The 16,817-nt window shown below is 35.7% G+C and overlaps 1 non-coding gene across 1 annotated transcript; it reads left to right on the top strand.

Annotated features, from left to right (window-relative positions):
- The first annotated feature begins 3,167 nt into the window (after positions 1-3,167).
- Positions 3,168-3,270, top strand: LOC126002790 (small nucleolar RNA U13). The gene has a single exon (XR_007493426.1). It is a non-coding gene; the product is annotated as a small nucleolar RNA U13 (small nucleolar RNA).
- Positions 3,271-16,817: the final 13,547 nt, after the last annotated feature.

Raw genomic sequence — 16,817 nt, 5'->3', positions numbered from 1 at the left:
ATATATAAAGTTAACCATGAAAAGTAGAATTCTTGGTGCCATACAATATATTTGTTTTATATAATACAAAATATTTAAAATGCAATTACTTATCTCCAGAATATAGGCAACACAAGACAAAAAGCCCTTGTTTCAAAGCCAAATTTGTCTGCTCCCCACCCTCCTCCATTCCCAAGTTTCCCAGGTGTTCGTGCAAAGAACTTCCCAAGAGCCTGCCACACCGGTTCTTTCCTCTGATCTGAGAGCACAAGACAGGCCATCTCTTCATTTTAATCTCCAACAAGGTCCCCTCCACCTTTGTAATCGGGTCAAGTATTAAGCCCAAATGGAGCCGGCATAGAAAAATGGTCAGTGGCTAAATGACATATTACACAGATGAAATTAAACCGTGGGGGATAGAATTGCTATTAAGTACAGATATTTTTCTTTTGATGGATAAAGGGAAAGAAGAATGGAAGTATCAGGGAAGTAGCCAACGGGTCAAGACTAGAACTGGGTACTGGGAAAGCTTTAGCTCATTTCACAGCCTGAATGGAGTCGTATTTCCAGGGCTACTCTGCCAAGAGCTGGAGTTGAGCAACGAGGAGAGTTCTTTTATTGTTGCTTTTCTGTTTCCATAGCACTTGGGTTTTATGCTTTGCAACTATCAATTATTTATTCCGCAAGGCACTCTGGAACAGTCTTATAGACTAGAAAACGAGCAATACAAGATTGAGGGCTTTGCCAGACCTCTGATGCTCTTGAGAAAGAGTGAGGGTGTCTGGCTTTCTAACTGCCCTTTCTGTGCTCAGCTCCCCCAAGGCCCTTTGCTGACTGAGTTGAAGAAGCATTGTCTGGCTTCCAGAAGCCCTTCAAAATATTCAATCTACTTTCTTGCGCTTAATCATAATTGAAGACTTTCCAGGGGGAAATGACTTTAGCTTTTTGAAACCAATTTAAGAGGAAAAAAAATTTTTAAAAAGAAGTTAAGTATCCTAACTCTCAATTTTTACTTCCTTATCAAGTGGTGATCTGGGATAAAACAAGTTTTTATTGACCTCAGCATTTTGAACCTTAAAGTTATCCTAGAAATATCCTTATTGATGTGAATGTCACAGACCAGCAGTACTTAGAAAAGGAAAATTTATAGCATTTGAAGAGATGATGGTCTATGATATCCTTGTTTGGATAGTGGCACCATCACTTCGTTCTAGATTGTATCACTGTCATCCTCTTCACACTTTGCAGAGAATTCAGGGAGCTGCACCCACCACCTCCCCAGCACCTATCTACCTTACACATATGAATTGAACAAGAATAATTCTGAGGAAAACTTCTAAGCAGTTTAATAATATAAGGACCTTCATCAAGAAGTCACCAGAATCCATCTGACTATATTGAAAACTGCTTACCTTAGCTCATTCTAAAATTAAATGCTGGGACTTTCAAGATTCCATTACACTTGGGGTTTTATCCTTCTGTAGCCCTATAATCTGCCAATCTGGCTCAACCTCTCACCCCTCCTCTGCCTCTCAAACCTTCCATTCAGTCATCTGAAAGTTAGAGTTTATTTCCAGCCAAGTTCACTTTTCTCACATTAGTTCCTATAGGCAGACCTTTTCCCTTCTTTCTCACATTGGAAGCAAGCCATTGTCTGATATCACAGATACTTCACTAGCCCTCTCTAGAAATCATAAAGTAATTCTATCACTCCCACATACCAAAATAAAGGATGATCTTTCTTTATCCCCTGAGAAACATATGAAATTTTTACCCCTTTTCTTTAAGCATATAGGCTCCTTTGAGTCTTATATATCAGTCAGCAACATCATCTATGTCTTCTTGGACTCCTCCAACAAGTACTTGATTCAAATGTTATATTCATGGGAAATATTAACACTCAGATCACATTTTTTTTACCAAAATTAATTTTGTTGTTTAATCACTCCAGGCAGCTTCTTTCAGTTCTAACCAAATCATCTAACTCTCACTCTAACCTCTGCCAACAATTTTTCCTTTCATTGACCTTAGTCATCAACTCAAAATAATAATCTAGATATCAGAGTTCCATATTCATAACTATATTGGTTTCATTGTCTTGATTTTTACTCTCAACATCAGTTCTGTCTCTCTAGTTCATACCCTAACATATATCACATTTTAATGATTCTTTGTCATTGGAAATTCCAGTTTACAGATTTTAATGTGTTTACATGCCACCTAAAAGATTTCATATTCTTTTAAACTCAGATTCCAGGGGTCACACTTTTTCTTTTCTTTTTTTTAATTGTTTTGTTTTATTTTTGGACCACAATCTGTGGTGCTTGGGGTTTATTCTTTGATCTTCACTCAACGGAGCCATTCTGATGGGCTCAGGGGACCAAATGCTATGACTGGGCATCAAACCCAAGTCATCTGCATCTAAGGCAAACACCCTACCCATTGTACTTATATTGGGTCAGTTTCTAGAGATCAAAAGTATATATAATTGATTTTTACTGTTTGCAGACTTTTTCTTGTTACTTGTGTTTTGTTCTAGGGCCATGCCCAGCTATGTTCAGGACTTATTCCTGTCTCTTTGCTGAGGGATTGATTGTTCCTGGGTTCTGTCATGCTGGTGACTAACCCAGGTCAGATGCAGGCAAGACACTTTCCCCACTCTTTTATCAATCTGGCCCCAGAGGTTGATATTTCTGGATTAGAAACATTATTAACTCAAATGCTAATGAAGTTGAAGAGTTGAAGTCACAATCCCAACCCAGTTCTACAGTCACAAAAATACTTGACCTGCTTTTACACTGACTCAATCATATGGCTGTTGGCAGTAGTCTTCAGTTTCTCACCATTCATAACCTCTTCATGGCCTACATGTGTGTCTTCAAAATATGACAGCCCTTAGAGTTTCCCAAGAGTGAGAATAAGCAAGGTGTTATAATACATTTTATCATCTACTCCTAAAAATGACCTATAGTCATTTTTTATTTCAAAACAGGTCTTTGTTAAAAGAAGGGAAATTATACTCCACCATATAAAAGAGTGCTAAAAAAAATTTAGCACATGTTTTAGAATCGCTACATAGTTTTACAAATGAGAAAAATTATTGTGCATGGAGAACAAATAACTTGCCCATAATCGTAATGCTTCAAAAATATAAGGAATGAATCATTCTACCAAATCTTGATTAATAGATCTTTTCCTGGTTCATAAGCATGAGATCGGGTTTTCACATGCCTGTGTGATATGTGCCTCCCTTCAACCTTTTTACAACATTGGCACATAACACTTCTGACAAGAAAAAAAAAATCCTGATTAGTATAAATTTCTCCAGGTAATAACTTCAAAAATAGCTTCCATTTACTTTATGACTCTACTGCATTCAATATGTGGCTCCCAATATTGATGATTTTGTCTATATCAAGCCCTGAAAAAGAAAAGGACAAAGAAAACCAGAGAGGAATTTAGGAATCCTAAAAACTTTGGAATGATGAAATGCCATTCTGGCTCACAATCCACTGTCTAGAACTCAGTACATAATCACAGCTACATGCCAGGAATTTGTAAAATATAATGAAGAAATCTATTAATCTCTGTCACAAAAATTTCATATTGGTACTTGGAGTCAGTAGATATGGCAATTGTCAGAATATGTGTGTTAGTGAGAAGAGGATGGTCGATGGAATTCTGAATTGCTTTAACAAATAAAAATTTTGTGTAATTTTATTATAAGATCATATTAAAGACCATATTGTTTACTTTTAAATTGTTTTCATGTTTCTTAAAATTATTGATTTATATGTTCATTTACTATAAAGTCACTATATATACATATTTTCATGTGTAAGTGACTATGGAGTTATTTCATATATGTCTGTGAATAAGGCTTTTTTTTTTTACCGTGTTCACATGTAGTTGTAAGCCAAACATGTTTTTTCTTTTTCACAATATTGATACAAGTTCCATCTGGGGCTTTATTTTAAACGGATCTGAAAAATAGATCCAATTTTCCACTTTTTTTTTTTTAACAAAAAATGAAACAATAATACCCAAAGCCAATTAATGCAAATTCATTGTACTGATTCTCCTGCTTATCGAGAGTTGATCTCCTTTGAGATTCCCTAGCTATTTCTTAGATGGTCCAGGAGTACTTACATGTGAAGTAAGCTCAACAGCAAGTGACTTCCCGCTTCATTTCTCTAACATGTGACACCTGGCCACCATAATAAGCAAGAGATCTCTGTAGAAAAATTGTTCCACTATTTTCAACTTTTGACTTCATGGTAGAGGAAATATACTTCCCTAACCTTGGTCATAAACTGGGTCATAAAACTTTTTCTTCCCAAGAGAATATCAGTGCATATGAGACAAACAGATTGAAATGTGTGTGACATTTTAGGAAGATTGTCTGCTATTTTATGTGGCTATTGATAGCCTCTTCTTTGTTCTTAAAATTGTTCCCTTAGACTGAGTTAGATGAGTCAATAACAGCCCATTCATTTTGATGCTTTTCCATACCATATGTTCCCTTGAAACATTTCAAGACACAACCAAAGTGAGTAAGTACCTGAATACTGAATTGAATCAGAATTGAATTGAAAATCAATTGAATCAGAATTGAATTGAAATCAGATACCTTGACACATTTAACTAATACTGACCTGTCCACATCCTCATGAGTCAGTTTGTAGAATTGCTTTGCTTTTGTTTTGTTTTATTAAAGCATTTACACTGAAATGTCAAAACCAAGATATCTATACAATCTTAAAAATGAAGGCTTAACAGCTCCTTTTGGAGAAAAAATTTTCTAAAGTTTCCTCTATTCAATTAGGTTCTCATGACTCACATGACTGGACTCACCTTGCAAGGTTAGTGATGTCTTTGCACGCAAATATTTTACAAAGAAGGCATTTGTTTCAGAAATAAACATTTAATTTGGATGAATTTTAATAGCCTCAGTGCTTGATTCTGATGAAAATGTTTACTAGCAGTGTTTCTGCTTTGGAACCATTTGTCTCTATTATTTTGACAGAAACAAAATTTAGTTGGTGTTGTTTGGGATGTGAAATGGTTTTGTAAGCATTTCAGTTTGATGCCTAGGCAGGCAGTCACAATAATTCTTCTCCAAATAATTGGGAGTCACCATCTTTCTATTCATTACTTCAATAAGAAAAGTTTAACCAGTGAAAGGATCTGCAAAACACTTCACCATAAAAATCCTTAAATACATCACAACAATATTAGTCCACCATAGATATTTTTGCAAAGATTCTGGCACTCTCTTTTCCCCTTTCTTTAAGTACGTTTCTGCACAAAAAATGAAATGAAAAGTCAAAAGAGTCAAAGTGTTTTATCTCAGTTATAGAACAACAAAATACTACTTAATTCAACATAACTTTATGTGTCTATATATATATATACATACATACATACACATATAAACATACATAAGGGGTAACATGGAGTCAATTTTCATGCCAAGCTATTAAGAAACTTATAAGTGGTTCTGTAATTAAATCATTTTTTAATCATCAAAATTGAAAATAAGAGAAAACAACTTCTGAAGAAGTCCAGGGTCAATCAGCTAAATAAACTAAAGTCATTCAGTCAACTGGCATTGATTGGATTTTAGCAAGATGAAATTGACTTTGCTCCAACTCCACCCACTTCACAAACTAATTACAAAAGCACATCAGCAACGTCTTCAATCAGCTAAGGAAGATAAGTGGGCTTCAAAGCAATCAAGTACAAAACTCTGTCAAGAATAGCAATCGATTCTCAAAGAACTTCAGAGCTTTCTGAAACTTACTCATGTCAGTGAGAAGAAGAAAAACTCAGAGCCATAGGCTTATGTTTTGGGGGCATCTTTCTGAACAATGAAACTGACTTATAAAAAGAAAATCACACACCAGCAGGAGATAGGCAGCATCCACCATCTCACTGGACATCATTCCCACAAAAATCTACTCAAGCAAGAATAATAACAATACTAGGATCTGAAGGGCTTGACGGGTCACTGGGTAAATCATTTAAAATGTCTAAAGATGTACAAGCTCCCAAAGTCCTTGAATGGAATCAAGGATTATTAGATTACCTTTTGCAAGGAACACTGGCTGTGGATCAGTAAAAGAGCTGGCATTCTTAGTGTTTCATTTTCTTTTTCATTCCAAACATCACAGAGCATTTTGTTCAGTTTTGAATAAAAGAATGAATAAAGGAAGCACTTTGGGTTCAGGTAATAATGGCAAAATATTAAATTTTTTTCTGCTTTCAACGTGTTTCCCTTGTCAAAGTACTAAAAAGCCTAATTTCTTGATGATGACATCTAACAATTCAAAGTTCTATTGTATTGGAAATTCTACATAGAAGTCAGGAATAGTCTGAGAATAGAATTTGTTGCTTTTGATTCTTGGATGAAAAGCATGAAGAGGTAAAAATAAATAAGGAAGAATATAATGAAAGAACAAACAGGACACATAAAACTTTCCATGCTTAATAAACTGGTAAATTTCTAGAGACACCTTATAGATATTAAGTAGTGGCCATTTGTTTGCTTTCTCAATAACTATCACTTACCCATAATTTTTGTTTTATTATGACCACATTTTCTATGCAGGATTATGCTTACTTTATATGTGTGTAAATATATTAAGTCTTTCAAAAAATAATAAACAATAAAATACCTGGACTACGAAATTGCATTGCTCCACAAGGGAAAAAGCATGATTAGATCAATTGAGATAGCAGGGCCTGTTTGGGTTATTTTTTATAAAACAAGCCACATAGCAACATGAATGTGCTTAAACTTTCAACACTGCTGCAAAAGTTTTAATACATAACATAGCTACTAACTATGAGTCTATAGATAAGCACTCTTGTCTCCAGAGAATCATACCTAGAGAACTAAGAAATGTAAAATATAGATTGAACATTCAGAAAGCTAAATGCTCTGCGTATTAAGAAACTGAAGACTTGGTTTGAGAAAATGGTGTGATTTGTGGCATGCTTCAGCTCCTTGTGGCAGTATTTAGACAAGATGTAATATTTTCTAAACCTACAATATTATTTTATAAAAGCATCAGGCAGCAAGTGCCTATTACACTAAGTAGATTTTCTATCACATTGGTCTACAGCTGGGAGAAAATCAATTTCAGGCCATCGACCAGAGAATTAAAAATCTTACTTAAGAGGTGAAATGTTACTTGTTCTTGTGAAAAACACAAATTTCCCCTATATTCCACTCTTCCATCAAGACATTTGGACTGATAAAAGAAATGATGGCAACTTCTAATCTTCTAAACTGAAACAAATGAAAATCAATATTTTTATTATTCTGATTGATGGAGATGCCACAAAAATTCACCACACAGAGGAAGCCCTTTCCTTTGTAGTTTTGATACACTCCTTCCAGATGTATAGTTCTGTTAAAGGAAGAGAGCCATAATTAGAGCATTTAGATATGCTTCAGATGTCAGTGCATTCATTTTATTAGAAGTAAGAACTTCTTATAAATGCTTAACCTACCATTCTATAGTTCTGAGTGTAAAATAAGAGTGGTAAAATGTGTAATCCTAGCTGTGGGAATTAAGTATATGATCACACTTCTTTCCTGGACAGGGAGTTTTTCCCTGGAGGCCCCCCAAGTGCCTCCTTAGACTTACCAGGAACTTGCTTCTTGGTATGTCTCTCCACATTATAACTGAAAAAATATTAAGGTTTTGTGTTTTATTCCTAGATTTAACTTAGCTTTTATTTCCTATCCTTTAACTAAGGGTTTTAGGTGAGAAAAAAACAAAACAGAAAAACAAAAAAACCTGACCATTGTTATTACCTTCCTTGGTCAAATGTTAACCCAGAACTCCTTAGAAATTTGACCTGCTTCTCAGGTAAGGGTGCACTGATAAAATCACTAACACCCTCAGGCTAAGAGTTCAGTACCAATATCTCTTCCATTCCTGTGGCTCCAAGTGGAGAAAAACTCTTATCTTGTACACTATTCCAAGCACTAACTTATGGCCAATTTTAAAAAGTCTCCTTCCAGGATGAGAAGGTACTTGACCAAGTGCTTAGTTTTACAGTCAAGTCAAAAACACCACCTATGGGGCCGGAGAGATAGCATAGTTGTAGGGTGTTTGCCTTCCATGCAGAAGGACGGTGGTTCGAATCCAGGCATCCCATACGGTCCCCAGAGCCTGCTGGGGGGGTGATTTCTGAGCATAGAGCCAGGAGTAGCCCTTGAGCTCTGCCAGGTGTGATCCAAAACAAAAACAAAAACACCACCTATCAAGGTTGGTTTAATAGTTCAGTCATGAAGTTTCAATTCATGTTCAAAAGTCAAAATCCTTTTGCCAAAATAATGTTAATTCTGTCTTAATACCCTATTGTAGACAAATTATTCCATCTGGATTACTAAAGAAAAGTTCTTGTTCATTTATTTTTCCAAAAACATTTCTTTCAACACAAAATATAAAAGAGTTTGCATTGCTTCTAGTCTTATCTTACTAGCATATACATAATCACATTCCCATAATCTAGTTAAGAAAATTGGAGAAACAAAAAGAATCAGCCTGACCCTAAAAAGAAATACATATAAAGCTATAAATTCTAGAATTTTAGCTTTAAAAATGTGTATTCAGTATTATCTATTTATGGTAATATGGTGGCTACTGCTATTTATTATTATCATAAGTTTAATAAAATACAGTAGTTGTTTATGGTATTTAAACTCAATAATTAAATATCAGTTAATAAATCTTAGGAATATGCTGTACACACGTACAAAATAAAAATAAGATATAGCTAAGGCTGTAGGGCATGAGATAAAGAGTTACTATATCTTTAGTAATAATTACTAGGTACCTATTTAATATAACTGTTAGTAGGTATACTATTAACATAACTTAAATAGAAAACAATTTCTTTTTAAGCAGCAACCATAAATATTAGCTGTCATTATTATTCTATTTCTTAAAAAAAAACAACTTCTTAATTGTTTAAAATGAGCAGGAAATAAATTAAAAAAACTCAAGTATAAAAATATATTTGATACAAAGGTCATTATCTTTCTACCATTACTCAAGACAGTTTCTCATCTATCCAATATCTAAAAAAGAAATACATGATGATGAAGATAGTGATACTGAACATGAGGAAAGGAATAAAGGGAGAAAAAAGAAATTTTAAGAGCTTTGTAGTGAGTCATAATTGCTAGAAGAATTTGTATTAAGGCATATTAGATTTTTTTTTTGTTTTTTGACTCCAGTATTACAGAAAAATTATGATTCATTCATTTAAGCAATTGAGCAAGCATTAGTAGGATAGCTATCATGTGTGAGTCATAGATATAAGCAGCATCATAGAGGTAAAAAATAGAAAGACTGAAGAGTTTAAGATACTGTAGATTCTCAGCCTTGAGAACCACATTTACACCTAGCAGTGACCACCAAGGCCAACTTCACTGTTTCATGATTGATATCTATAGAGATATCAAACCAGAAAACCTCTCACCTCCCACCCACTGCTCTTTACTTCCAAAAATCCCATTTGTCATACCCAGGTCCCATAACATTCTGCATATAAACTATCAGTTTATAGGCCAATTTCTGGAGAGAGCAGCAGCATTTGCAGCCACACAACAAATCAAAATTCCTCATTACTGACACACAGTAGGAACATACTAATACTAATAGATGGGTTAGTAACTTAGAAGTTAGTAACTTCTCAGTAAACAGAAACAATACACAGAGATTAAACAGTTGAACTAGCAACTGATAGTTTAGTAAAACCTCAGAGAATGACTTAATGACCCATTGTGTAACAATTTGCATAAATTTTCTTTTACTGAAGTATCTTTTGATATTCCATTAACTATTTATTTGTAACAAGCAATATAAAAGAAGTCATTTTGTGCCTGCCAAGGCTAGGGCTCCCAGTAGGGAGTGGTGGAAAACAGGGGTCAATAGTGTAGGGAATGTTACATCAGTGGTGTTGTAATATTGAACTCCAGAAACAATGGTAAGATGAACAACTTTGTAAACCATGGTATTTAAATAAGGAAAAAAAATTCAATTATTTTTTTTAAAGAGAGACTGTTGATTCTACAAATGGGGGAACCAAAGAATGAGACAGGTAAACTACACGTGAGGACAGAAATCACTCAGTTCAGACCAAGGAGTATGACCTCCATGAGACATTACTTAGGATCCTGAGGGTCTAACAAATACATATTTGTTAGATAGACACAGATTATAAAGTAAGGAACAGCCTAGGTTATGCTCTGAAAGCATGAAAAGACTAGATATAATAGGAAAACTGAAAGTAGTCTCTTTGAAACTTGAGTAAGTATATTTGTACTCTAAGTCTTAGTTTTTGGAGTCCTGTGTGAACTAGAAATAATAGAAGTGTCTTATTTTTTTTTTTTAAAGATAGGCCTTTTGTTTGAGTAAACTGGTTAGTTTTTAGACTTTACTGTTCGCTATTGTAGTTAAGTTTGCAGGTCTTGGAAAATAAGGTTTTAGTTAACAGTAATCACATTTATAGATCAAAGTGATTGAAACAACAAAAGGGACTATTAGCCCTGATATGAAAAGTGAAGAAGCAAGTCAAACTGCAGGAATGGTTTAATCAAAACTACAGCCAGAGAAAAGCTAGTAAAGGTTCACTAGCTAGCAAAGCTACTAAGTGGAGGGAGTGTGAAGGGGTGTCTTGCATGCTTCTGACCTGGAACAGACTCGAGTTTCTATTCCCGGCATCCCATATGGTCCGGGAAGTGATTCCTGTCAGAAATGATTCCTGAGTGCAGAGCCAGGAATAACCCCTGAAGGCGGCTGGGTGTGACCCCAAAACAACAACAATAACAAAAGTAGAAGAAAGAAAAGGGGGAAACAACCATTATTTTCAGTGTTTGCAGATTTGGGGTGTAAGGAATGAAGGAATGTTGTCAATCGGTCCCCTCTGCTTAATGTCAAGCTGATAAATTCACAAGTATCCTGCGAATTTAACAATCATGTCTGCTGAGCAAGGAGATTGGACCAGGCTCTGTTTCTTTGATACTTTTTACATAGATGTGTTTGTGTGTGTCATTTTCATTTTAAGATTGACTATTGTCTTGATGTCAAAATAACTGAGATACTCATCTATGGGTTTTAAAAAAAATAAAAGACTTTATTGTAATAATACATAGAAACAATAGAAATGAGGGTTGGAAGGTCTGACCCATGATATGAAACTTGCCACAAAGAATGGTGAGTTCAGTTAGAGAAATAACTACACTGACAACTACCATAACAATGGTAGTGAATGGGGGCCGGGCGGTGGCGCTGGAGGTAAGGTGCCTGCCTTGCCTGCGCTAGCCTAGGATGGACCGTGGTTCGATCCCCCGGCGCCCCATATGGTCCCCCAAGAAGCCAGGAGCAACCTCTGAGCGCATAGCCAGGAGTAACCCCTGAGCGTCACAGGGTGTGGCCCAAAAACCAAAAAAAAAAAAAAATTTAAACAATGGTAGTGAATGATAGAAGTACAATACCTGTCTTGTTTACAGGCAAGGGGTTGGGGAGGAGGAAGATGGAGGACATTGGTGGTGGGAATGTTGCACTGGTGAAGGGGGGTGTTCTTTTTTTATATACAACTAAAACTCAACTACAAACATGCTTGTAATAATGATGCTTAAATAAAGATATTTATCAAACACACTTTTAAAAACCAAAATGACTGAGATCGGATATAGTGTCTTTTATTCACATGGGGGCAAAGGTTAGGGTTAGAAATCAATGATTGCTTCTGGAAAAGAAGGTTTGAATTTCACTTTGATTGGACACCTATGAACCAGTCATTGTACCAAAAGTTGACTGGTTCTGACTCGTTTGTGTAACTATAACAGGGCATTGATAAGTCGCTCTCGGATAAACTTAAAGAGGGACACCATGGCTTTTCCACTAAATTCTGTTAGACACTATTAGAAAGAAGTGGATTAGACAGTGCATTTTTGATATCAGAAAAATTCCCCAAATACAGCTTGAGAAGTTTGCAATTTATGAGAAGGACTCAAAGTCTCTGGGAAGAAAAACTTAGGAAAGTTAGTCCCTATCATCATATACCAGTTTTCTAAAAGGCAAGCACTCTTTCCAGTATCCTGGCATCTTACATTAGGAAAAACTGTGTTGGAATGTCTCAGGTTTTCCTTTTAGTTATTTTATCAATACCCAGGACCTAACACATAAAGAGAAAATGTATGAGGATCTTTTAATTTTACAAATGAGAACTTGTTTTGATTCTCTAAGTTTCTAGTCATTTTGAAAAAAAAAAAAAAAGATGAACTCAATTAAACCTTAACTGCATAGTAAATGAGGTGTTTCTAAGATGCCATCTAACAGACAATGCCTAAGAACCTATAGAGAGCATTTAGCCTCCAGATATTCTAATATTTCAGCATGTCACCAGAATAAGTTCTGAGCAACTTGAAGAATAACTCTACTAATTGTAATGTTCATGGATTCATATTTTTAAAATGCTGTGCATGCATGTCTTGTTGCCTTTTTCTAGCAAGTATTTCTTGAACTTCTGTGCAACTTTTCAGCCCCCTCACATTTGCCTCTGGCTGATTTTAAATTATGCTAATTGGAAGAGGGAAAAATGCTGGTAATGGGATAAAATGGAACACTATTTCATATAGCATCTGGTGCAATCTGAGCCATTTAAAAGTGCATCTTATGGAATAGAGATCTGAATAAGCAATGCCAGTCTGATTACAAACAACATGGGTCTCATTAGAATACGTCAATCTGATTGCTAGGTAGTGATACACTGCAGATTACAAGGCCATAATTGCCTCTTACATATTATGTGTATAATATATACTTTTACTAGGCTTATGTTAAAAGTCACTTTCTCTCATGGCTATCTTTTCCAGCTTTACACAAAGCAATGCCTATGTTCTACTAAGTTGATTTTAACTGGGTCTTTAGGTCCTTAATTCTATTTTCTCCTAAGTATTCATCAAGTTTTCTACAGCAATGTTGTAAACAAAAAATTATGTCCAGGGTGATTGCCAGAAACAAGATATGTCAAGGATCTATTACTTATTCAACAGGGAGCAGTCAATGGTTCAAGGCACTTCCTCCAAGGAGAAAGGGTGAAATAACTCAGGCCGAAGCCCACAATGTTGCAACTAGTCGCAATTGGATCGTTGATTTAAATGTACTGTAAATTTTTTCATCGTCAAAAGTCATTTGGTTTTTTTTTTTATATAATTTTTATTTTGATCTTAGTGGCTTACATATTGTTGACAATACTATTCTAGGTACATATTTACATAAAATCAGGGGGGATTCCCATCCCTAAATTGTCCTCCCTACACCTCCGTTTTTGTCCTATCTCCCATTTCCTCTTCCCTCCCCCCCAGGGTGGCTAGAATATGTGATCTCCTCTGTATTTGACCTACTACTTAGTAGTCTTGCATCAGTTTGGTCTTGGTGGCTCCCTTATTTCCCCCTCTAAGTGGGGGCAGGGCTAGCAGTTCAAGTTGGGTGGTTTTGCCTGAAAAAGAGAAAATGAGTAAACTGGGGTAAGAGTCTAATACCCCAAAAATGGGCAGAATCCTTCTAGAGGTTCTCCTCATCGATTTGGGAAATGAAGGAGAAAAAGAAGGTGAAACACCCCATCAGTACCAAAAGAAGTGTCAAATATCCAGTGAGGACTCCAGTTACATCGATAAGCACCACAAAAAAAACTGATAAAAAATACAAACAAAAACAAACAAACATATAAACTAAAAAAACTCGCCGTGGTCTTGAAATAAGAAACATGGTGTAGCACATAACGAAAGAAAAGAAAGGAAGAGAAAAAAAAAAAAAAGAATAATTGGGGACAACAATTTCAATAATCACATCCAAACCGAGAAATCGACCAAAATAGGTAAATAAAAATAATAATAACAATAATAAATGAAGGTAATATATATATATATGTATATAAAAAAATATCCAAGGTTTTGTGCTTTTTGCATTTTTGTTTTTTCCCTCTGCCCTGGCACAGTAAATATTGGGGTCATTCGAAACGGAATTCACTTGCCCTATGAGATATGGGGATTCTCCGTCCTTGGAGTATACTGTCATGGGATCAGTTCTAGTCTTTGCTCAGGATCATTACTCTGCCAGTGGTGTTTTTTTTTGTTTGTTTTGTTTTGTTTTGTTTTGTTTTGTTTGTGTGTGGAAGACTTCTGCTTTGTCCAGGGTGATACATTCAGAGCTCTGTGTTTAGTGGTCTCAGTATCTGTACAGATCCTGAGGTGGGCCTTATGGTGAAGTCAGTCTTTGTGAATCTAGAGGTTCTGTTGCCTCAGTGCCATTTGAATCCATCTTCTGTGGTTGGTGATCTTGGTCTTTGTACTGAACCTAGGATGGCATCTAGGATAGTGTCTTTCTTTGTGCTTCCAAAAGCCCCTTTCCGTTACAGTTGTCTCTGCCTTCATACCCCTCCCATATACCTTCCCCTTTCTCCCCCCCCCCCCCCCCGGAAATCCAACTATCCCGTCATTTGGTTTTTAACTGGAACTAGAAGAATACAGACATCATACCCTAGGAGTTAACTTTGGCTTACATGAATTACTTTATGATTTTAAACCTATGCTAAGCTCTCTTAAATGAGAACTTTATATCCATATTTTCTAAGCAAACAGTTGCCAACCCATAGTTCCTATCTCACATACTCCATAGTTTAGTCCTCAGACAATAAGTGAATAACAGCAAATCTCCATATAACTATAAGACTAGAAATATACTGGCAGTATGTCTTGAGGTAAGGTAAGCATTTTATACTGAGATTACTGAGATTCAGTCAGGCTATTTGTCAAAATGGGTTTCTTATACAATCCTTTTCAGAACTTTAAATTCCCTGACTTTTTTTTTTATATATATAAATCTTCAAATAAGAGAAAGGAGAAGAACATATATCATTATGTTCTCACATTATTTAGCTATAAATCATTCTTTGCCCATATTACCTACCTTTCACTGTTTATACTCTTCAACATCTTTATCGCCTAATGTGTAATATAGACTTAGTCTTCATTATTATTTTTTGGACATGCCCACACTCACTGGGTCTATTGGATACTAGTAGGTATCCAGTCTTCAATTCCTGTTTTGTTTTTTTTTTTTATAAATTGAGTTATATACTTTAATGATTGGACCAGACACAAAGAGAAAGTGGAACTGAGTCAGGGTTCACATAAAATTTGTTTATTTTTTTTATTATTATATCATTTACTCTGTATGTCAGCCAATTTTCTCTTGCCTTTATACCCATCTTTCATTTTAACTTATTTAATGACTAGCATCTCATTGTCACAGGCTATCTTCAAATCCAGAATTGCATTTCAGAAGAAATGTTCATGACATTTATGTTCAATGATTACTAAGGGAAATTACTATGTCTGCCCTACTACAATTTAGATGGTAACAGATCACATCTGCTTCTAGTGAAAGGTAAACATTACAAATTAACTCTCAAAAACTCCAGTGCATAAGGTTATTGAGGAGTCTGACAGAGCATAGCAGGTAAGGTACTTGGTGAGTGTACAGATGACCTGGATTAGATACCAGACACTACATATAGTCCCTGATTTCCACCTGGAGTGATTCCTGTTTTGTTTTGTTTTTCTTTTTGGTTTTTGGGCCACACCTGGCGTTGCTCAGGGGTTACTCCTGGCTGTCTGCTCAGAAATAGCTCCTGGCAGGCACGGGGCACCATATGGGACACCAGGATTCGAACCAACCACCTTTGGTGCTAGGTCGGCTGCTTGACAAGGCAAACGACGCTGTGCTATCTCTCCGGGCCCTCTGGAGTGATTCCTAAGTGTAAAGACAAGAGTCAGCTTTAAGCGCTGCCATGATTCTGTGCCTATCTTTCAAAAGAAAATTTTTTGAGCTTGTTATAGTATGTTTCACTAAAACTTATCAAAAAATAATCACCTAGCAAATTGGTCAAAACTAAGCCAATTATTAATGTAACAGTCAGTGTTTTGAGAACAACACATTGACTGGAATTTATCCCTGCAGAATGGAATGTGCACCTAAAATATATCCACATCAGATATTGTTTATATGGATGCAACTAGTTGAGTTGATGTGTAATATCTCAGGGTGGTATATGATTTTCTTGCACATTACTGAAATCCAGTTGTTTGTGTTTAAATTTCAAATTCAGTCATTATTAGCAAAGTGATTTTAGACTAATTAGCTGATCAACTTATGACAATGTGTCCATCCATAAAATAGTGTAAGGATATATGTTATGGACTGTTGTACTTAAGTAAATACAGTTCTGTGAATGTCTGGCTAGTATTTAAGTATTCTAAAATATTCAAAGGAATCCAGACACAAAAGCTCCAAGTTAAGGATGTTTTATAAAGACTTTATGGTGGGCCCGGAGAGATAGCACAGCGGCGTTGGCCTTGCAAGCAGCCGATCCAGGACCAAAGGTGGTTGGTTCGAATCCTGGTATCCCATATGGTCCCCCGTGCCTGCCAGGAGCTATTTCTGAGCAGACAGCCAGGAGTAACCCCTGAGCACCGGGCCGGGTGTGGCCCAAAAACCAAAAAAAAAAAAAAAAAGACTTTATGGTCTTGCCCATTCTGCCCAAGGGATTTAGATGGTCTTGTGTACATGGTCTTATTTTACCTTTATTTGGAATAAAAGATACCACTCATATTTTTTGTTGCAATTAGTTTTATCAATATGCCCATCTCTTTCTCATCTCTTCAAGCTGTCAATTTAAACTTGAACATGCAGACTTTTATTTGTATAAACACAGGTCTTTGATGATAAAAAGTGTGGAGATATGGATGA

Source organism: Suncus etruscus, chromosome 2, assembly GCF_024139225.1.
Source record: "Suncus etruscus isolate mSunEtr1 chromosome 2, mSunEtr1.pri.cur, whole genome shotgun sequence".
In the NCBI taxonomy this organism is placed as follows: Eukaryota; Metazoa; Chordata; class Mammalia; order Eulipotyphla; family Soricidae; genus Suncus; species Suncus etruscus.
Note: the sequence above shows the minus strand (reverse complement) of the source record. Positions and strands in the feature narration are given on the sequence as shown.